The sequence below is a fragment of the Ochlerotatus camptorhynchus genome, unplaced genomic scaffold (genome assembly GCF_037179485.1).
Source record: "Ochlerotatus camptorhynchus isolate MF236.1 unplaced genomic scaffold, CSIRO-AGI_Acam_v1.1 ptg000491l, whole genome shotgun sequence".
NCBI lineage: Eukaryota > Metazoa > Arthropoda > Insecta > Diptera > Culicidae > Ochlerotatus > Ochlerotatus camptorhynchus.
Window position 1 is genome coordinate 1772544 of NW_027040976.1, and position 24507 is coordinate 1797050.

At 39.4% G+C, this 24507-nt stretch overlaps 1 long non-coding RNA gene across 1 annotated transcript in view; it reads left to right on the plus strand.

The window, feature by feature from the left end:
* The first annotated feature begins 240 nt into the window (after nt 1–240).
* The window catches only part of LOC135712531 (uncharacterized), a 583229-nt gene continuing 558962 nt past the window's right edge, over nt 241–24507 (plus strand). Inside the window, exon 1 of the long non-coding RNA XR_010518654.1 lies at nt 241–2139. This is a non-coding gene — a long non-coding RNA (uncharacterized LOC135712531). The remainder of the gene's footprint in view (nt 2140–24507) is intronic.

A 24507-nucleotide genomic window follows, 5' to 3' on the forward strand; every position in this document is an offset into this window, starting at 1 on the left:
CGGCCGGAGTTTTTCCCGTGCCGAGAGTGAGAGAGTGCTGAGCTGAGAGCAGCGAGGACAATCAGCTGAAGCTCCGGCAGTGGTAGTAGTGAAACTTGGCAAGTGCCACCAACACCAGCAGACGGTGGGAGTTACGACTCACGTGAGTGCAGTACTAGATTATAGGGGGAGCGAACTGCTGACGCTCTCGGGGTAAGTTCGGAAACTCCATCGCAGTACATTAGGGAGTAGCGTGTTTGGCAGCGGAATCGACCGAAATCAGATAGTCGTGCCGCTCGAGCCGTGCGAGTCGTGTTCTATCCTGGCTGGCGTGTTTACGTCGTTTCGCATTTTCCGGAAGTTGATTCCTGGTAGAAATTGGATCGCAAGCAATTGTTTGGGGCTAATGCAAGTTGGCTTTTTTTTTCGTGTGTCCTGAATGGGATGAATGGAGTGAGTGTTGACTCATAACAAAAGGTAAAATTTTCGCTGGGAATGCGATACCATTAGTGACTACGGTGATGGTCAGATGTCGAGCACGACCGGATTAGCTGGATTTCGGGAAAAGATCTCAGTGTTGTCCAGTTTTGGCGAAATGTGTATATGCTTTGTGTAGTTCATTTCCCGGAGATAAGTCAAGAGTAAACAGCTTCAAGAAAGTAAAGAAATCCTTATGCTTATGCAGGGTGTGTTTAGGATGAAGAATATGCTACAGCCGAGTGTGAAGGTAGCTTAGATGAAAGCCGTCTTGTGAGATATTTCTGAATTTAAAGGCGAAGAAGGTGCTCGACGTCCCTCGCTTAATGCCTGTAGGAAGATTGACGAAAAGGAGCGTGTAAAAGAGGTGAAAATTATTTTAGCAGAGTGCTTTTCATCAATCATAATGTGCTTACTTGGAGTGTTGACTTCGGTGGGCGGAAGCGTGACGGGAACCTAGTGGGGTAGGTTATAAGTGGAACACGAATCGCTGACTTCGGAACATCCGTGGAGAAGCGGAAAGCTAAAGAATAAAAAGAATATTTTTCTGCTTGCTTATCTCCTGAGAGCTTTTGACTCCCGTGTTGTTTGATGTGCGGACAAGGAGAAGTAGAAAGATACAAGATCGAGTGGTTGTCCTAGGATGGTAAAATCTACAGTTGATTAAAAGCAAACACTTGGCCGGGGTCTATCTACTACCGGCAAAGTATATCAAGTGAGTTTTTTTTTTGTCGGTGATTAATTGTAATGGTGATGTTCTCAAGTTCTGCACGATAAAAATAATTAGAAGGTAAAACGTGTCTCTTGGTAGTGATAAATTTCTGTGACAACTTGAAAAGTGAGCGATACCTGGCTCCGTGTCTATCAAGCTTCATAAAAACCAGCAGCAGCAGCAGCAGTAGCATCCAGACTAGCGGATAACACGACCTGAATAATTTATGCAGCAAGAGTGAGTCGCACGTGGATGCTGCAACGTCGAGCCAAAGGACATCAGTAATCTTCGTCATAGTCGTCGTCGCTGTTGGCGAGTATCAAATTAATCATACAATTATTGGTCCTCTGCGGGTCGTTTGTGACCCTGATCCGTACCGCTGTGCCACCAGGATAGCCCCAACCGAGTGAATCCGGATAAAATATTCCAAAACCGTGCAAACAAACATTATTCAACGTCCGATACCGTAGGAAAAGCTCCTGTTTTCACCGAAAATTTATGTGAATCAAATATTTGCCTCTCAACTCCGAGCAGTGAAGCTGCAAAAAAAGGAACGACCCACACTCGGTGATCTATTTCAATTGATGCTCTCTTGGTGTGAAAAATTAGAATTTGAAATTTTCGAGTGTTTCGTGCTGTGCTCTGTGCTTTGTGCCCTGTGTGTATTCACACCATAAATCGAGTGATTTGAAAGGTTCCTGCTCGAAGGAAAAAAAAACAGCAAACCACAAACCACCCCCGCGAGTGCTCGCTGCTACTCAAAGGTTGGTTTGTTGTTTATTTTGGAATTTTGCCGTCGTTTTAATCCTCGTCATCGTCAGTGTGAGTGAAGTGGAGAAAAATCCAATAAATTCCAAGTTGTTGTTGCTTCACTGCCGACTCTCGGAATACCATCAATCAATAAACCCAAATTGGAAGCTTTCACGCGCCTCGAAACGGAAGCAGGTGGCACCGGGCGAGGAAAGTCAAAGGTATGCTAATAGATTTAATTATCATTAATTCATGGTAATGCTATTCCGGTGAATTTTGCGGGCTTCCCGTGGGAGTCTCATTTGCGTATTCATGATCCGCTGTTGTTGGTTCGTTCCGAAAAAGCTCGCTCTCTGAAGGCATGAACCGAAAGTAAATAAGACATTATGGAATCGAAGTGAAAAGTTGTTGTTTATTGTCACCAACCACCGACCTCATCATCCGCTGCTCCTGGGTTGGTGTCCGGGGTTAATGGGTGGTTTATGGTTCCAGTTTGGTTGGTATTCCAACCTATCCCGTTTATAAGAATGGAACATTATTTATTTTTATTACTATTTACGTGATGGGGTAGGTACTGGTCGTAAATGCTAGGGCTTCTATGTGCAGAATTGGATCCTGTGCCACGGTAGGTGGGGTTTATTCTATGAGCTTGGGGAAAAATAATTCCGGTGGGAAAATATATATTGCTTAATTCTTTGGAGTCATGGTGAAACAACTGGAAACATAAGCAGCTTAGAATATCCACACCAAATTAAGTGGAATTATGAGCTTGAATAACTGTTTTTTTTTTAGCAAAAGCTTATTGAATTCTTGTCATAGGTCAAGTTATAATGATTGATAGAGGTCACTTTAGCTTATATATAAAGTATTGTTCCGTTGTTGGCACTTCAGTAGCCTGAAAAGGTATAATTTTGAAATATTTTTCAACTCCAAAGCCAGTGTAGAATGATAAATTCAAAAGATAAGGCCATTACAAATTAAATTTAAGCTATCCCCCTTCCAAAAATGGGTGGAAAATCCGGGGGGAAAATAAAGATTTTCATTGATGGCAGGCAACCCCAGCCGCCAAAATCTGAATAGACCGTTTTGAGAGACGCCTTTGATCAGCTGATTTTTTAATTCATGATTGAGCTCTCCGAACACTGTGGAGTGAAAATGTTAAACCCATCATGCAGAAAGAGCTGTGATCCAAAATCTTAGCGATGCACTCTCCGAAAGATAGTGAATATGCTGTTGAGTTTTATATGCTGGTGGTTAGATAGAGAGTATCCTCATTCGTCATCTTTCAGATTCGGGCAAATTGTATATTTCTTTGAGTTTCGTATCCAGTTTTTCTTTGTCGTCTGTAAATTCGTACCATTCCTCAACTGGTATGTTCTCAAATCTCCACATACTCTGAGAAATCGTATCCCACCAAGTAAAAGCAGGTCTACCTCTCGTTTTGTGTGGTAATCTATACTCCGCAGCCAGCTTGAGCAAATGATTCTCAGGTCTTCTTATAATGTGTCCCCAATACCTTAACTGAAGAATCCGGATCCACTTTTTTAGGGAGCGTCCATTAATTACGTCACGCGAAAATCGTCCAAAATTGACCCCCCCTCCCCCCATGTCACAGATTGTCACATTTTTTCCAACCTCCTTCCATACTGTTACGTCACACAATCAATACCCCCCCTCCCCTTCTTTGTACGAAGGCTGTAAAAAAATCGTATGTTGAATCAAACAAAATGATATTTTAATTTGTCGGTTTTTCTGTGCATTTATTGCTTTTAATTAAACGAAACTCAGACCAAGGCAACTTTGATTTTATATTTCTTCAATCTTATTTCATGTGATGCCTCCATAAAGTTCAAATTCAATGCGTTTTGAGGTAATTGAAATAAAAAAATCAAATACATAGATAAAACAAACTTAACAAGATATCTGCAAACTCTCACTACTCGTCAGCCCATGGATTCTGCAGATGGTCTTTGATAGAAACCACAAGGATGTCACTACTCGGTTCTTCGGTAGAATCAGCGAGCAATGACGATGTTTCAGGAAAACCACTGAGATCCAGTTCTTCTTCATCAATCCACTAACAGTCCATATTTTCTCCACGGGCTACAATAGCCATGCATTCACGTTGACGTTTTGCAGCAACTCTAACGGGCCGAATTTTAGTTACAGTTGACTGCAACGTGGAGCTTTTCTTATGGATTTTCCTGTGTTCACGAAGCATTACTACTGAAGCAAAATACAGTCCACAGGTAGAAAAAATTCGGCCGTTCAACATACTTTTCACAGAAGTACAATATAGATCATATGGAATCAGCTTATACCCGCTTGATGACTTTAGAAGTGATGACTTTTTGGTACCGCGGATTTTTATCGGGCCCACCGTCGACGATGAAAATTAGAACAGGTTTGATCAAACCATCAAATTTCAAAATGTTTTCAAATGGTTCAAGAGAGCTCAGACGTCCAAAATCTAAAGCATGTGAGTATGCTGTGGATGACGAATGCTTGCCGGATCGTATGGCAATATAGGTGGGTCCAGAATATCCTACAGCTTCAGGTTTTCCTAGACCATTTGGTTTTATATCAATTCCTGCGTAGACGGAAGGAATAAGCTTGTGCTTATTCGCTACCACCCAGTCATGATCAGGGAGTGTTATCTTGTATTCCACATGCATAAGCATTGGAGACTGTTTATTGGCAGCCGCTAAACCAATAGCCACCCTTGCTTTGTCATCCTGACTGATAAAACCAGTTTCGTTGGGGCCGAGAATTGAAGCAAGTTCTTCCAGTGCTCTGATCGATGCTGTGCAGAAGCGGCCATCTGGGTGCTCATGATGCTTTGCGTTGCTAGCATGTAGCAGTTTTACAGGCACAGTAGAGATATGGCGCTTACCTTCACTTGAGTCAGCTCGTTTTGGAATCAGCCGTAGATATGTTGCTGATCGTTTGATACTGAAACCTTTCGTTTGTAGTGCGACAGTCAGCTCGTTGAGAGTCTTGACACTCCTAACGCTTTTGTCATGACGTCTGTCGTGTGCAGCGGATCCATCCAATGCTATGTCACATATAGCTTTAAGCAAATCTGGCTGCTCCTCTTCTACACGTGGACGTCCTGGTGAACTCCGAACCGAAAAATAATTTCCTGGATTTATATTATTTTGTTTTTTATTTAGCATTTTTTGACCTATCATGCAAACGAAAGAAATAATTTTAAGAATATTTACCTGCTTCAGGGATGTCTTTGATCAACTGCAACTTTGCTTGCTTCGTTTTATCTCGGTGTTTCTGCTGTCGTTCTTGTACGTTTGCTTTCAGTTTTATAGCCTTTTCCAGTTTCATTTTTTTATTCTTCAGATTTTCAAGTTTCTCATGCTCATCATCCGTCAACAATCCAGAAGATTTTCTGTCAGACAAAAACATAACTTGGGAATTCACATCGTTGAGCTGCGCCTTGAGGTTTTCCTGGGCTGGTGCAGGGCGTTTCATAGCACTCGATGTTGAAGCTTGTGTGGTGTCATCCGGTTCCTTTGTTGAGGAAGCGGGTTTTGGTACAGAACTGGTGTCACGACGGATTCTTTAGCTGCGCTTAGAGATTTTCCCCAGAACTGGAGCAGCTTACCCTGCTTTTTCAGCAAAAGTCCCTCTAATTCTTTAATTTTATCTTTAACTTTAGATTCAAGTACCTCGTTATCCTTATCCTTCCATTCATTCCAAAATCCAACGGCATCAGCCTGGTATTGTTGCTTTTTCTTGTCCGGGAAAGCCTTCACAAAGGCATTGTACAGTGAACGAAACAGGTCTCCATGATTCAATGTTTTGAATCAAGTTTTAAAATGAGTTCAGCAATCTTGAATGGTCACACATTAAACTGCACTTTGCACCAATTCGAAACAAAAACTCTAAGACAATAGGGGGGCGAAAACGAAACACTTTTCTGTCAAACGCGAACCAGCTCCTGATTGGTCGTTTTAAAGTTTACATATGCCGAGCGGACGTAAACAAACCCGAGCATTTTCACAATAGGGAATCTTTTTTCTTGTATTTTGACAGTCAGCCGTGTCTCTCAGAATGTGTTCGTTTTGGCACGGTCGCGAGAAAACAAGAACACGTTATATCTAAAAAAAGCCAGTTGTCTCTGCTTTCTCTTAGCGAAAACTGAATGAACGAGCATTTGCTTCAACTGTCATTCACAAAACAAAACAAGGTAGCAATGGGCGACTTCGATTTTTTTCATCGTAAAATAGATTATAACTTTTTACTTCCACAAACTTTTTTTTTCTTAATTCAAATATATTCCTTTTGTATAAATGTTAGAATAAGCTTTCGATTCCAAACGACACCTTTCATGTATCAAACAAGTTGTGGAATGCATTTAGAAGCAAAAAAGTTCACTCACTGTGCATTATAATCCACTTGTATTTTAATATCTAAATTTCAACTTTAAATCAATTTGATTGTAAAGCATGCTTAGTTAATATGTTTGCAGTAGGTCATCAAATCGATATTGAGCTGGAAATACACAGCAAAAAAATAATTTTGATATCACATCAAAGTGGATGCACTACAATCATGTCGAAAATTTCATGTAATTTTTATGACCACATAAATAAACAAATGCAGTAAACGCAGCGTAATGTCAGTTCATGCATTGTATTAATGATAATTTTGTCCTTTTGAGCAAGTAATATTACACCATATTTTCGACATGATTGTAGTGCATCCACGTGATATCAAAATTATTTTTTTGCTGTGTAGGGCCTATCTACATTGGTCGATGAAGAAGACTTTCTCTTTCATTAATAAACTCAGCTACAAAAATATATTTTTTTTTTATATTTAACGATTTGGACGACAGATGCAGCGCAAACAGCATGAAAGTTGTATGCATAGCCGTGGGTATCAATAGAGAAAGTCATTGAAGAGAGTCGATAAATGCAGGTATAGAAATGTAACCAATGACTTTAATCGATGATTTCTCACGATCAAAAGTAAATCGGGCAAACATAAATTTCCAATTGAAAGAACAAAAAAAAAAATCCTTTAATATTAAGTTAATAATTTTTGTGATAAAAATTCATTAATGACTTAGGAAAATTACACCAATTCATCGATGTTGAAATGTTGTGATTTTATTTTGACTCATTTAAATTACAGAAAACAGACGTCCAAGCTTAGTCAGAAACTCGTTTATAGTTAAGTGGAAACATTGCCATGAAGTGGTGCTAGCATCTCCTGATTTCTTCTATAAATTTTCCATTTTGATTATATTTTCACTAGTGTCGATCAATTTTTTGTTGAAACTTGCCACTGGGGGCTAGCGGCATTTTGTAATTTGTGCAACGCTAGTGCCATCATGTTGTCAAAAGGGGTTTTTAAGATGGGAGGTCGGTGTTGGCGAAGCTAGAACGCATTGAAAATATTTATACTAGTTTTCAATCAAATTTTCCCCAGTTTCAACGTCTATTTTCTGTACTTTAATGTACTCATGCTATATTTAAGATATCAGAAATTTAAACAAAAATACATGTTGATGTGACGTCACGGCTGAACAAACCCCCCTCCCCCACTTGTCACATTTTGTCACATTTTCTGAAACCCCCTCCCCCCTAGACGCGTGACGTAATTTATGGACGCTCCCTTATCGATCTGGGACCATCCTTTCAAGACGAGTTATCCTCCACCTGACACAGTGATTTAATTTGACCGTACCTTCTTAAAGATTTCCTGGTACCTTCTTTAAGATTTCCTAGACCGCTTCGTAAGAACCGTGGCTTGCGAGCCATACACCATCGTCGGAGCTATAACGGTTTCATATAGTAATGAACCCAACTTCTCTGATGGCTTTTTTTCCTTAAGAAAGTCTAAGATAACTTTCGAGGCAACAATAGCATCTCTAGATCGTTTTCTTGTCGTCAGCTTCCTATTTAAGCGTTCTGTGATTGGAACTCCCAAATAATGTATGCATGATGTTGTTTTTAAAATGCGATTTTTAGCTCCTTTGGTGCTTCTCCAGTAGGCGTCCTTACCATGACTTGACATTTAGTTTCAATAATCTTAAGGTTTACCTCGCCTAGATAGTATTCTAGCACTGGCAACACTTTCTCTAACTCCTCTAATGATCTAGCGATAATTAAAATATCGTCCGCATATACAAGGATAATTGGAAACATTAACCTGCTCGTCTGATTTAGTTTTAACCTTCCGTCCAATTCATCCTCAACGGTCAAAAGAACTTCCTCCATAATCAAATCAAATATGTAGCGAGAGGTATGTTTCACTCCTCTAGACCTCATTTGAGGCACAGATTTTTGCCCATTCCACAGCAATCCCTTCGGAGGCACCTTTTGTCAATAATACGTCTGGCAGAGCAGAAAGCCTTCTGAATATCCAAAGCCGTCACTATCAGGTCATCACCTGCATTCCACTTTTCCTCTAGAATACGCCGAGCTGTAAATATATCATCCATTGTTGTTCGCTCGTTAAGGAAGCCTGCTTGGTGTGATCCTATAGGTGATGTGTTTTGTATCAGGGCCTCTAAAATCCAACTCGCATAAATTTTGTACCCTACGCTAGCCAAAACGATCTTTCGAAAATCTTTCGCTTGCTTCGCCTTTTTGCTTTTAGGGATCGGGATCACTGTAGTTCGTCTCCAACTGTCTGGGATGCTATTTTCTACCCACACTCTTTTCAAAAGGTTCCTAAATTCTTCCAAGGTACCTTCGTCTGCATACTTCAGTAGTTCGCTTTGTATGCCGTCTATTTTGTGACTTTGATTTCCAATCAAATTCCAAGAAATGCTGAAGAGAGATGTTGGATCTCCTCAGTTGCGGCAATTTCTTCTGAATTTTTTAACGTATTTGAAAGTTCTTCTAATTCTCTCTCCTGGCTTATCTTCAAGTTGTTAAAAAATTCAAACTCCTCCTTACGCTCTTTTTCATCACAAAGACTTCTATAGTTGCGCTGTGCTTCGAAGAATTTCCGTATTTTACGCTCGCTTAAGGGTTGCCCCTTTTCCAAAAGATACTCTTTTTTCAATTACGCCATCGCTCGCCTTCGCTTCGGAGAGTTTGGAATTTTTGACAGGGTGTGAATTGATAATCTCGCTGCTGTTTTCAATTTTCCCACGAATTGCTCCCACGCTTCCGAGGTTGAAAGTGACGGGTCTTCAACGTTAGTAGACACCTTGGTCAGTTGCTCTTGGTATTTTTTCCTCAGATTATCATCTTGCAGTAGTTTTACGTCCCAAACGCCTAAAGTATTCGTATAATCCTCTCTTTGTTTCGTGAACACTTTGTTAGCTTTTGATACAGGGTTTCCTCTAATTTGAATTTTTTTTCAATTTGTGATCGCTCTGAAATTCCTGTACTAAATGTCCTCTCAATTTCTTAACGAAAATTTTTGAGGAGGTAGTATTCAGAACGTGATCAATTTGCGATGATTTTCCATTACAAATCCATGTTTGAAATAATGATGGATGAGACATGGTATTTCTTGCAGCCAACTTGTGCCAACTACACGCAAACCAAAAATCTATTGCAATGAATGTTAGCTCTGTTTCCTACTACCCTCTGTTCATGAACATCGCAACGAATGTTAGAAATTGACCATGCAGGCGATGTAATGGTTTTTTGGCTTTTTTATTTCGTGTTCTATCTACGCTTTCGACTGTACCAGTAAGCTTGTAGAACGACGCACATTGTAGAACATTGTAGAACGACGCACACATTTGCCTCGAATCTCTCCAGCAGAAAAAGCATACGAAGTCGGGTATGCGAGAAAATGAGCGCTTCATGTTTGCTTTTAGGTTAATCATATTCAGAAGCATGGAGAGAGCAGTGGAGAAAGCACAGGTCTGATAATCGCAACGTTCGTGGTTCGAGTCCAGCCGGTATAACTAATTTACCTCTCTAATACATAACTAATTTACCTCTCTAATACACTCTACATTTTACGGTCTCCAATTTTCTTGCATTGGATCGCAGCTAGGTATATCGCATCCTCGGTTCATGCGGTCTCCACTAACATCCTCTGATGATGAATCCCACATAATTGTAAGCGAATCATACATCCCCCGGTTGGGTGGTGTAGTCGATTGCTGAATTTATGTATGGGCCCAAATTAGGGGCATTTAGGCCGACATTACATCCATTTCCCCTATTTGTTACATTTGGCTTGAATTTCCTCAATGTAGTCTTTGAACTTAAATTTTTCGTCAAGTGCTAATCCAAGATATTCCACTTGACTTGACCAAGAAATTGGAACTCCGTTCATAGTGACTATGTGACTACTACTAGGTTTCAAAAAGGAAGCTCTAGGCTTATGTGGAAATATTATAAGTTGAGTTTTGGAAGCGTTGGGAGAAATTTTTCATTTTTGTAAATAAGAAGAGAAAACATCTAAACTTTTCTGCAGTCTGCTGCAAATAACACGAAGACTTCTTCCTTTATCGGAAATGCCTGTGTCATCAGCCAATAAAGAATTGTGGCAGCCCTGAGGCAAATCCAAAGTGAAAATGTTATACCATTTAGGCCCAAGAATGCTACCCTGAGGAACTCCTGCTCTAACAGGTAGTCGATTAGATTTGGAATTTTGATAATTTACCTGCAGAGTTCTGTCAGTTAAAAAATTTCATAATATAAATTGGAAAATTAAACTTTTTAAATTTAGCAATCAAACCTTCATGCCAAACACTGTCGAATGCTTTTTCTATATCTAGAAGAGCAACTCCAGTCGAGCAGCCTTCAGATTTGTTTGAACGAATTGAATTGGTAACTCTCAAGAGTTGATGAGTAGTTGAATGCCCATGGCGAAATCCAACCTGCTCATCTGCAAAAATCGAGTTCGTATCGATGTGAATCATCATTCTATTCCATAATTATCTTTTCAACAAGTTTACATATTGAAGAAAGATTTTTATCCGGATTCAAAATTGGAACAACTTTTGCATTTTTCCATTTATCAGGAAAGCATGCCAAATGGAAACATCCGTTAAATAGTTTTACCAAGAAAGGCAAGGTGTTATCTGGTGTGTCAAAATAAGTCCCCCAGAAATCATTAAACATATTTTTCCGAGAGAAAATATTCAGATAATCCCGAGAAACCTGATTATTGAGAACTAGTAAGACCCAATATAAAGTTATGGGAACCCTCGAGTTGCTTAGCAAGTTTCTGAGCTTTTCCCACATTTGTGATCAAAATTTTACCACCTTCTTTAAGCGCTGGAATAGGCTTTTGAAGTTTTTTTTTTCAAAATTTGGGTGAGTTTCTAAAAGGATTTGGAACTCTGGTCTGATTTCGAACCATTATTTTCAAAAAATTTGTTCCTCAGGACAGAGAAACGCTTTTTAATTTGTTTTGCAAATCCCGCCAGATAAATTTCATGACAGGATCGCGTGTTCGTTGGTATTGCCTCCTTCGCACATTTTTCAGATGGATCAAGTTCTGAAGATCGTCGTCCATTATAATTGAATCGAATGTTCTAAAAGTTCTAAAAGTGTCTAGAACAAAGTTTTTGCGAGAAATTAATGTATGAAAAAATATTTAAAGATAACCTTTATTCTACGGTTTACCTAGCTTATATTATAAAACATCAAACATGGCATATTGGGACTGTGTTACAAACCTTACCTTCCACATCACTGACCACACTCATGGACTGCTTTACACTATCTGCGTTTTCCGGAAACTTCGATGGATTTTTGATGATCTTTCCTGCGTCTCGAAGGCCAGAATTTGTTGCACTGGTTGCCGCTGCAAACATTAACTCCGCATAAGGAACTTCTACGCTGATATCGTGCACTTTTTTATGCACCATAAATGAACAAAACAACGATATTTTGAATGGAAATAACAGTTTGAAAATCAGTTTTGTTCCATTTAGAGATATTGGCAGTTGAAAAGTACCATTTTTTTTGAAAAAAAAAATCGCCTTTAAATTTTCAATAAAAAAAAATAGCAACTTGCTTGCTTGGGCAAAAATATTTTTTATTGAATGTTCTAAAAGTGTCTCGAGCATCGTTTTCACGAGAAATGAACGTATGAAAAGATATTAATAGAAAACCAATTTTTCATGGGCCACCCTAATCTGCATGTTTAAAAAAATCATAACTCGTAAACCATAAGAGAATTTGGTGTCTTGAGCAACGTTACTGCAAATTGATTGTTCTGCAACTTTTTGAAACATTGCATTGGTCTATCTTAAACAATAAAAAAGTTCACATATCTAATTCACCAATTTTATGGACCACCCTAATTTCACTAAGATGTAAAAATCGGCAAAAAATATGAAGAAACTTTTCCAAACACACCATATGCCTAAAAAACATTTTTGTCTTCCTAAATACGGCTTTGGGGCCATTGTGCAGTGTTGTCCCTTTCGAGACATTTGGTATGCCCTTTGTTGTAAGAATAATAAATATGCATCAATAAGTCCGTTAATAGTGGATCAATAATGGTTAAACTTGGTTTTAAAATCATTTTAAAAGTTAAAATATTGAAAAAAAAAATTCCCAATTTTGTCAGCTTTCCGATTTTGCCAGCCTAAAATTTAAGATGAGGCTGACAAAATCGGGAAAACAATGCATAACATTCTTGGCAACACTGTACAAAATCAATAAATTCACATTCAGATTCCTTGTCTAATATTAACATAAAAACAATGTTAATTGTAGCTATATTTGTTCCAGAGATACCCAAGTAACACTTTTGGTTTTATCATAGTCTTGTAGTCCATAATTTGGTCATGAAGACTGCTTTTAAAGTACTGCTTACTTAAAAATAAAAAAAAGTGTAGAGGGGTATTGCGATCGTCCCAAAAATTTGGATTATCAGCTAACTAATTTATGTTTTGGATTGCTATCTGCTGGAAAGGCTTATATACCGCTTGTACTTGTTTTCTTAGCTGTTGTAATTAATGAACATTGTTATATTTTTAAAAATATTAAGGCACAGTATCAAATCGATAATCAAAATACATCCATTTTGGTCCAAATCGCAAGAGCTCAATTTTGTTTCTGCAGTGCTCGTGCGAGCGAAATAATTTTCCCATGTATAGGTGTTACATTTCAAGAGATTAAGAATGAAGGTGTCTTCAAATTTGAATTTGGATTTTGATCATTTAATATAATTATTACATTTGAATCCTAGTTAACATAATTTCTCTTAAGGCATATTTAAATTGTTTTTTTAATAACTTTCCTTAAAAGTAATGATAACTTAAAAGTAGAAAACCGTGAGCCAGGAACGAGTACTATAACTAGATAATTATATAACTTCATGGTCCCTTCAATAATCATCCGTCAATGGTTGAACACAAACGTACCTATAAAGAGAAAACCTATTTTCGCCAACTTGGAGTACGCCTCTGCCTCGAAAATCAAAACTTGAACGCAATCGATGGCAGCGTCGTTTGCGGGCCCATAAATCTTCATTTACAAAAGCTAACTTCAAACGCGCGAGTGATGCTACCGAAAGTTGAATGCAGCACTCTACACTCTACAAATCACACGTTTGGTTTACGCCGGGATCCAAAATCCTTTTGGGGCAAGAGGAAAAATCCGTCAATTCCGCCCAACTTCGCGACTCTTTTTGCATCCATCTTGCAATCAGAGTCATCGTTCGACGCCGAGGCCGAACTGGTTGCGTCAAACATATCGCTGGACGCAGTTGATGTGGACACGTTCGAAATATTGCTTGCAATGATTATCGGTACCGTCGCTGTGCAAACGCAGTAGCTGAGCTTTTAGCCTTCATTTTCAACCACCCGTTCGAGCAAGGAGAATTTCCCATGAGCTGGAAACTGTCTTACATGTTTCCTGTGCGCAAAAGCGGTGACCGGCGAGATGTCAGATACTACCGTGGGATAACCAGCCTTTCTGCCGCTTCGAAGCTATTCGAGATCATCGTCAGCAATCATATTCTGCGTGCTACAAACACATCTCGACCGATCAACACGGATTCATTCCCGGCAGGTCCATAGCTACTAATTTGTTGGATCTAACTACCATCTGTTTTACGGCTATGGAAGAAAAAGCGCAGGTAGACGTAATCTTTACGGATCTGAAGGCGGCTTTCGACAAAATCGATCTCAAAATGTTACTCAGGAAATTATCACGATTGCGAGCCTCGAATAGATTAGTGTCATGGTTTTCATCGTATCTGACTGGCAGGGTGCTGCATATTAAGCACGGATCTTGTGTTTCATCGCCATTTGCTAGCCGTTACTATTTGGGGCCGTTACTATTTGTCATATTTTTCAATGACGTTGCATCTTCACTTGGCTATAGATACAGGCTCATATATGCTGATGATCTAAAGATATATGTAGTGGTACGTTGCATCGAGGATTGTCTTCACCTGCAAATGTTGCTCAATATGTTTGTTCACTGGTGTCGCTTGAATAAACTTGTCATCATGTCATTCCAAATACCCGATAATTTATGAATAGGGTGGACCATTTGACCGATCTTGGTGTTGTGTTGGATTCAAAGCTCTCCTTCCATTCCCATTACGCATCGATTATTTCCAAGGCAAACCGTCAACTTGGCTTTATCTCCAAAATTGCCAAGGACTTCACACGGATCAACACTGTCTAAAACCGCTATATTGAAAACACTTTACTCGTATGGGTTCCAAATGACGTTACATGGAACCTAACAATCGAGCAAGTCCAAAAAAGGTTCATACGACTTGCTCTCAGGAATTTACCATTGCGTGATCCATCTAACCTTCCAGCGTATCCCGCTAGATGCCGTCTGTTTGGTCTTGAAACGCTTGATCGAAGACGAAAATTACAACAAGCTACGTTTGTCATTAAATTTCTCAACGGTCACGTCGATTAGCCTCATCTTCTGTCAATGCTTGTTCAGGACCTAACACTACTGCGACCAGTAAATTGATCTATTGTAGTATATCCCGTGCATGTTTAGTGCATGTCGTATTACTCCATCACTATTGAGAAATGGTGAAGTATTATTCGATTTTTTTTACAGTTGCCACTTTTGCATTTATCGCAAGGATCCGACTCTAATTGAAAGGTCCCGCTATTTATACCCTTCGGAGTGTTGAAACACCCTCCATAGGCGCGCCCCTTTGTTAGTCAACATTGGATTGCTTAGCAACAAAATTAAGGTATGACACCGATAATGACCATGCATCAGACCCCTAGTCTTAACCACTTCAAACTAGGGAACAACGAATAGAAGATTAGGAATCACATAGATAAAGACAACTAACTCATTTTTCTTTCCTTGTTTCAAGATCATCCTCGGTAGACAAAGCCGAGTCTTGTCACTATCAACAAGGCATAAAAAGTAACAAGGACTAAGATGTGTTCCTTGGATTACTGAAAAATCCTGTTGCCCTAGTTTGAAGTAGTTAGGACTAGGAATCGGTGGTAGCTCTTACATCCCGTAACGTACCACGAAAAGGTGATCTACCCACGTTAGGCGGCAATTTCGGTTTTATAAGGGTTCTGAAGACCGTGATTTAGACTAGTAGCCTGTTTTAAAACCGCGATAAAACTTGCGATGTTACATGGAGGGATTTCATCGTACTTTGTAAGCTTATAACCAGCCTATATCTGCAATGGTTCGTTTGTTTGCATGGGTTGAATCCGCGTCAATTTTGGTATGTAAACGCCTCAATTTGTAAATAGAGTAAGAAGATTTCCACATAATTTAGATATTCATTAAGACTGTTTGTCAGATGATTTACTAAACAATAAATAAATAAACAAACAAATAAATAAATATTGAATCGAAATGCTTCTGAGTTACACTTAGATAGCAGCTTTATAATACTTTATATTGACACAAGATTGATTTAAGAAGTAGTTTTATGTGGTTTTAATTTATATCCAACCTAGGTTTGATTTGCTTTGTTGTTTGTATCCGACTCCCATAGAACCTTATTGAGTTTTATCCTGATAGGACATTTGTTTCCGGAGATACGAATAAACGTAAACGTTCGCACTAAACGTAAGGAAGATGGATTACCTACATGCATGTACTTTGATGAGCGTTCTGCTGGTTCAGCGTCAAGAAAATGTGAATTATATCCCGATCACTTCAAGAATGCCTTCTCGAATACATTGACCACGGAAACGCAGATCGACGCTGCCCTCAGTAATACTCCGTCGCACAGCTTTGAACTTTTTTTTTCAAATCACCGAGGAGCACGTCCAAAATGCTCTACGTAAGTTAAAAAATTCGGTTTCACCTGGTCCTGATGGGTTTCCTTCATCCGTATTGAAAAAATGTTCAAGTACTCTGCTGAAACCATTAGTAAAACTATTAAACCTCTCGTTTCAAAGGAAAACATTTCCTGCTGGATGGAAAACTTCATTCCTGTCTCCGATTCACAAAAAGGGGGACAAATGTAATGTTGCCAACTACCGGGGAATGACTTCGTTGAGTGCCTGCTCTAAACTTTTTGAGATTATCGTTAAATATATTCTCTTTGAGGCTAGCAAGAACTATATATCCTGTTCTCAGCATGGATTCTTCCCGAAACGATCTGTCACTACAAATCTCACACAGTTTACTTCACTCTGCATACGCTCGATGAACGCTGATACGCAAGTAGATGCCGTGTACACAGATTTCAAAGCTGCATTCGACCGAGTGAACCAAGCTATCCTTCTTGGAAAATTTGAGAAACTTGGACTTTCCTCTAACCTAATAAACTGGTTTGGATCGTACCTGACTGGAAGGTCTGTGAAAGTAAGGATAGGCTCTTCATATTCAGAAATGTTTTCATTCCTTCCGGCGTACCGCAAGGAAGTAATCTAGGTCCGCTTCTCTTCTCGTTATTCATAAATGATGTTTCATTTGTTCTGCCACGCGGACAGGAAATATTCTATGCAGATGACGCCTCCCTTAGCTCAGTCGGTAAAGGCGCAGCTACAAAGCAAAACCATGCTGGAGGTGGCTGGGCTCAATTCCCGGTCCCGGTCTAGGAATTTTCCGGGTTGGAAAATTTCTCGACTTCCCTGGGCATAGAAGTATCATTGGACTTGCCATACAATTATTCCAATGCAACAATGGTACAGGCATCGAAAGCTCTCAATTAATAACTGTGGAAGTGCATCTGGAACACTAAGTTGAGAGCACGCAATAAGCTAATATGACGTTAAGATATTTATGGTAATCACTTGTATTGAAGACTGCTTGGAGCTGCAACGGTTATTGGATTTGTTTATAGCCAAATGCAACACGATCTCATTTAGAAGAAAGCGTCAACCGTTATATTTCAACTACAAGCTATCTGGGAAAACTCTCGAACGCATGGATCAGGTGAGGGATCTTTGTGTGATATTGGACCGTGAACTCACTTTCCGACCGCATTGTGAAGATGTGTTAGCAAAAACTAACAAGCAGCTCGAGTTCATCTTTAAGCTTGCTGATGGATTTCACGATCCTTTCTACTTGAAATCCCTCTACTGTGCCCTAGTACGCTTTATTTTGGAATCTGCCGTAGTAGTATGGTGTACATACAATAGAAACTGGATCGATCGCTTCTAGGCTGTACAGAAAAAGTTTGTGCGCTTTGCCCTCCCACACTTACCCTGGCACGACGCACTGAATCTTCCTCCATATGAACATCGCTGTATGCTGCTGGGAATTGATACCCTGGAACAAAGAAGGTCGACTATGCAAGCTGTATTCGTGGCTAGGGTGTTGACCAACGATATTGACGCCCCAGATATACAATTTTTTTTTTATTATTATTAATTTATTTGATAAGGCTCAACCGAATTAACTTTACAGAGCAGAGGATTCTTGTTCACTATACAATACATCTTAAAACTATAATCAAAAGGTACAACACAATAAACATTTTATCTTCCGCTATCCAATAAGCCTCCTCTACCAGAACAGGAGCCGCTTCCAGTGGTTTACTTGTATGGCAGATTCGCCAACGAGGGTCAGAGCGCTTCCATTGTAGCAATGGACGCAAAACGTGGTCAGCACTCACACATTCATCACGAAACGGTTGCTTTGCAAAGTCGACGACGCATCGACTGAAAGAACTGCTGATGAAGAATAATGAGAAGGACCACACAATAATTGCTGCCGAGTAAACAGACGATCGCGTGACACACATTGAGAGTGGTCTGCTTCTGTCGACAGCCGAGTGAACACTGATTCTCGCTGAATTGAATATATATGTTTCAGAAGGACCTTTGTGACGACGCAATTTCTTGCATTTAGCTAACCGTCACACTTGGTATGGACAACATGATCCAATCAGATTCATAACACTTCGGTTTAACGAAATCGCCAGCAGATTTGACTTCAATAGTTCTGCCACCACTCTGCAACGCCAACTTAATAATAATCAACGATATTGAATCGAACAATACTGCAATTGGTGAGTATCTGTCCAATAATTAACTAGGAAAATGAATGTGCTACCTGACGTTTTTTGTTTGTTTCATGATTCGCCATCATCTACACTACATTGGTTCCTGCCATCTGACCGACCTGTTTTCAGTTGCCAACTAAAAATTGTTTTATTGATTGATTCACTTTAAGAACTAATTTATATTTTATTCATAATCTGTATACCATATAATGCCTTGTGAAAAAGTTAATGTGTACTGTTTTGTGAAAAGATATGGGGATTTTACGCCTTTTTGAGTCAAATGTGCTGTCTCAAAAAGGCTTTTCTCCATCCCACATTTCATTTAGACTTGATGTCAGATGGAATTAGGTGAAATGGCTCTAATGTTGGCCTATGGATCATCGCTAAAAATCTGCTATTTATCAATTTTATCTAGATGAACACGTCATTGTGACGGTACTTATGATTATTTATGGTCGCTATTGAAAATTTAGTCGATTGCTGAATTTATATATGGGCCCAAATTAGGGGGATTTAGGCTGACAGTACATCCCCTATATAGAATAAATAAATAAATAAATAGGGAAAATGTCTCTAATGTTGGCCTATGGATCTAATATTGGGCCCATCGCTAAAAATCTGCTATTTATCCATTTTATCTAGATGAACGCGTTATTGGGACGTTACTAATGTATATTTTTGGTTGCTATTGAAAATTTAGTCGATTGCTGAATTAATGTATGGGCCCAAATTAGAGACACTTAGGCCGACATTACCTGCATTTCCCCTAAATAAATAAAAAGAAAATTGAATTTCGATGTGAAACTATTTTACTATCTTATTATCCGATTCCGATTTGTTGAACACTTGCAGGGCAGCTGGACTTCTGGAGGAGTATGGAAAAGGCTTTCAAGAGAAATCGTAAGAATCGTGATGTCTATAGACTATGAGGAACCCAGAAGCACTTTTGGGGATAATGGGAATAAACTTCCAGCTGAAGTTGCAGGAATCTTCCAGTGGAAGTCTGAAACAAATTCCAATAAAAACCAGAAGCACCTTCTAGAGAAAGTAGAAAAAAAAAATCCTAATAAAACTGGAACAAGGTTCCGCCAGACTTGGGAAAACACCCACCGGCACTGCGAGCCGTGCAAGAATATTGCTCCCCGTTCAAAGCTAACACGCACTCGGTTTCGGTACCTCTTGTCGGCTCGCCACCGATACGAACAAGAAACCTGAACGCGGAGCCGTTTTATTCGGCTTGGTGCCGTGCTATGGTTATTCGGTGCGCTCCGTGCGGCTCCGTGCCAGGGTCCGGTGCCAGACAGAATGCAGTGCTTCTTCTTCTTTTTTCCACTATCGCAGTCTGCTAAATTTTTTTCGTTCCTTTTCTGATTGACCTTTCCGGCGATACTGTACCTCTTTACTCCTATGAGAAAACCCCACAAACAACTGTCATTATGTGCGTGAAGCATGGCGGGCTGTTCCGTTCTCTGTCGCTCAAATGAAAAATCTCAAAGGGGCTGTTCATTAACTACGTATACAGTTTTTTGGGATTCTTGACACCCTGAAATTTTAAAATTTGTATGGACCGTGGACAATTGCCAAGCCCCCCCCCCCATTGTCTACGTAGTTTATGAACAGCACCTAAGGAACTATAACTCTGTGAAGAGCCAATGCTGTCAATGCGAATTAATGCAACAGCGATGTTCACCATGTAGCATTAATGCGGCAAATATTATTGCCTTCAAACCATAGTTTTTTTCCCCGCAAAGGTCAATTAAGAGTTAATTTTATTGTTCTTTTTTTCACTGGTGAATACAATTTGCTTCACTATAACGTTATTTAGAAAACTTTCTCTAGTTTACGCAGCGCGGCACAATATGTAGCAAACATAATCGTAGACGAGAATTGGCGTTGACGGCGACTCTGTAGCTTTTTACTCCTATGAGAAAATCCATAAGCAAACGTCAGACTGCGCGTGAAACATGGCGGACTTTGTACTATCCTTTCACTCCACCGAAAATTCCCATCAGAAAATGTCTATATTTGCCGGAAGAGAAAATTTTTCGACGGTGCCAACGAAAATGGCCAACACATCCGTATCCGAACGGACCCTGTTCCTGTCGAGAGAAATGACAGACGCAATTAAGAACGCGTTTTAAGTTTGCTTCGCACCATGGATTCTGATGTAAAGGGAAAACCTGCTTGCCCATTTTTCTAATTTCAGAACAAATTTCTTGAGTTCATCGAGTATAATGAAACTGTAAGCTACTTGCTACCACTTCCATTGAAAAACTCAGTTTTGACAAAAACGCAAATGGGACCGAGTATAGCGCAACACCAACAACGAACGATACGAAATCATGAGCGGTTCGTTGGCTCCGTGTCGCACGGTGGCGAGCCGAAGCCCGTAGCACCGCGTTCGGGTTTCTCTTTTGGTTCGGTGGCGTGCCAACATGTTGCACCGACACCGGGTGCTTTATCGAAGAAACCCAGTGCTGTGAATACATGAGTAGGTTGCCACCGAGCCGCACCGAGCGGTGGTTTTACCAAGTCTGGGTTCCGCAGAAAGATGATATAAAGTTGAGGGGGAAATTCCATAAAGAATTGTCATTCCAGTAATGGTCTAGAGACACTATCTGCTGACGTCACTTCCACGATTTGCTTAAAACCAAGGTTGCAAATACTCATTTCAGTTAAAACAATGTTTTTTTTTTAAATTATGAAATAATTAGATGCCAGGATCATATATTGAATTGGTAGGATACAAGAAGAGTTTGCAAAGAATGCGTTTGACATATTAAACCTGTTTATTTCACTTCATGAGAGTAACAATCAGCGATTTTTCACACACTCACTCACTCACTCACTCACTCACTCATTCACTCACTCACTCACTCACTCACTCACTCACTCACTCACTCACTCACTCACTCACTCACTCACTCACTCACTTACTCACTCACTCACTCACTCAGCGATCAGCAAATCGCTGATTGTGACTCATAGAAAGCAAAATTTACAGGTTTTATGTTTCAAACGCATACTTTGTAACATCTTCTTGTAAGTAACAAGTAAAACATACCATCTTTTGGTTTGATTGTTCCGAAAAACAGTATTTTAGCTGAAATGAGTATTTGCAACCTTGCTTAAAACTTTGAATAGTTGTATGTTATCTTGAATCTATTTTTTTTCAAAATGGAGTCTTTGTCATAATTTAATAAATAATAGCACGAATACATTACTTCTGATCGAAATGATTTTTGTAAATTTTCAAGAGTTCAAGGTTTGACACATTCCAAAAGTTTGCATTTTCTATTATTTTTTTTTTAAATATAAAAATGGCATACATTATTTTTCACAAATTTAAGTTTCAAACATATTAAAAAAAAAACTGTTTATAATTTCCCTCGGTAGACTTTATTTTTATCTACAATATTGTCTCATGCGTCATTCCGATCCGAAGTGATGTTTCCGTGCTAGAATTTGCTGAAAAATGGCACACTCTATTTTGAAAAAAAAAAAAAAAAATACATGATTCAAAATGGCAACTTCTGGATGGATAAGGTTGATAAGTGGTGATAAGTGGTGATTTGTACGGCATTTGCAATCAATGAAATGTTTTGACGTATAATTTTATTTACCGAATAAAAAGTCGCAGTTAAATTTTCACTTGCTGCATCACAGCGATGTAAACTTCTGATCAATAACCTACACAGAACACGTCCTTTTATGTACTCCCCAGCAGCGGTATCAAAAAACCATTTCCATTTGCATCAACGAAAAATGCTCCTCCGGTACTAGAACCGGGATCCGGGTTCATGGTTTCCCGGTGAAATACCAAAACGTGTACAGCATAATATTAGGTAAGTACGGGAAAATGAGCCCGGCACCTTCTGATATTCGCACGGCTATGGTATAGCAGTGGATATTTTTTTTTTAAATACAAATATCCTCCCTTTGCTCAAGTACGTTGGTGAACACTAGATAGAAGGGGGGAAAAACAACCAACAATGATAATATCCTAACACCCATGCTCAATGAGGGAGGTAATGTGGCGACAAACCCCTTTCCGCATTTCGCTAGTAGGCTCAACTTCATGTGGTACCGTAATAAACCGAATACCAGACGACCAATTAACGCGGACATTTAATTTATTATTAAATATCACGTCTAGCTTGCAGCATAATAAATAGGAGAGATTTACCAAAACGATGCTAAAAGACCATAACACAATTTACGTGGTATTTTGCTCATTGTAGGCTGTGAAAGTCAACTTTTAAAAGCGACCGGACTTCGAGTCTTTACGGTAGCATAGTGTGGTAAATATTGCAAATATCCCCGTTCTTGTCCCAAAGGGTAGCATCCGTGCTACAATGCTTCTGCTAATCCCATTGCGGGTAGAATTTGCACGTGGCATATAGCATTCATTTTTTTTTTGCTCTCGCAGAATGTTGAGTATAAAAACCGGCACCGCACAGCATCGATTTCGGATCCGAAATTCTTTGACGCCCCTCAACCGGTCCGGTTTTTTCAGCTGCCAGGCAGGATACAGGGAAAACATTGTGACCACATACAGAAACACGCACAACCACATGATCCCCAGCAGAAGATTATCATAAACACATTATAATTTAAGCAGCCAACATTACCCACACGATTTCGTCATACCATCTGGTGGGTGATGGTCGGTTGGCATGCCCGGTGGGAATGGTGCGTGTACCCGGGTTCAATTCCACACTCTATGGTTAGCGCCATCCTCATTAATTTGGTGAGTTATCCAGATAACATTGTCCAATTTAGAGGTGTATTGATGCTTCAAAGGGATGTGGTAATTGAACTAACTCAATTCCTATCAAAAACACATAATTGTGGTACCCTCCCGCGCCCGCCGGATCACCTGTTGCCCTTTTATCGTTGACCGTGTCTAACGCCAGTAACGAGCGAAAAGATAGCCCCCATTTGGTGGACAAAAGCGATAGATTAATTCGATTGAACGAACCAAATTTAATTGAGACTAAAAGCTCTAATAAGATTATGCAAATTCCTGGTCGCTCGCAAACGGAGCGGCTGAATTTATGTTCAATTTATGCGCATTACGGTGCGAGATAGAGCGTGTGTGTTTCTCTTTTGGATAAATTTTTGGACAAAGTGAATACCAATGTTTTTGTGTTCTTTCGATTTGCCGGCGGATGTCAGTTTCATTATAGGATTAAAATCACTTTCAGCAGGTCAAACTGTATGGAACACTAAGGAGCAAGCGGTGATGGTTTAGGAATGGGCACTTTCAGAGTGATTTTGCTTTGTATGTGTGGGGTTTAATTGAAAAGCAATGCGGAGAGGCGCTTTATGGCTATTTAATTAGAATGGACATTGGATAGTACTAGGATTGCGATGACCATGGGCGTTATCAGAGGGAGAATTTTGATTTTGTTTAGGTTCATGAACCTTGACAAGTTCGGGTGATAGTCTACGTCACTGGGAGAAGTTGAAAAAGGAAAGTGTAAGGTTTTTAAAGTGTATAACCTGGGTGGAATGCGATTGTGATTGTGCAGTTCCACGCCATCTGACGAATCGATTTTCTTTTTCCTTTTCCAAATTCTATGAAACTTTGCATTATTGTTCACCAGGGGCATCATAGCACGAAAACAGCTCATCTAATCGATATGACGTTTGAGCCAAAGATATACACGCTAAACACATCTCTGACGAAGTGAAGACCCAGAGTGTTTTTTTTTTTTTTTAACAAGTGAGTGTTGTGATCATTCCCGAAACGAGTATTGTTTATTTCATTGGAAACAAAGCGCTCATTGCAAAAATCGTTGCCATAGGAGTTTGGAACCGTCGCTCTGACCAGCAGTGAACTGCACCTGTGGTCAAAAATTTTCAACGCGATTTATAAACTCAAATAAATTATAATGATTGTGAGTATATTCAATAAAGAGTATGAAGTGTTTTAATTATTTCCGCTTTTTATATAATTTAATTGGTATACTTCAGGTAGCCCAAATGAAGCAAAACAAATCAATAAAATGTGTACTTTTTACTCATCTACAGAACCATCGAGAAGGGTAATCATTAATCATTAATCATTAATGAGTAAAGTCTGTTTTACTCATTTCATGAGTTAAGCCACTTTTCTTCAAAATGGGTATTTTTTTACTCTTTAATGGGTACTTTTATGTTAGCGTGTAGGAAACTGAATTGCCTTTTCAGAAAAAAATACACACTGAATTACAAATTTT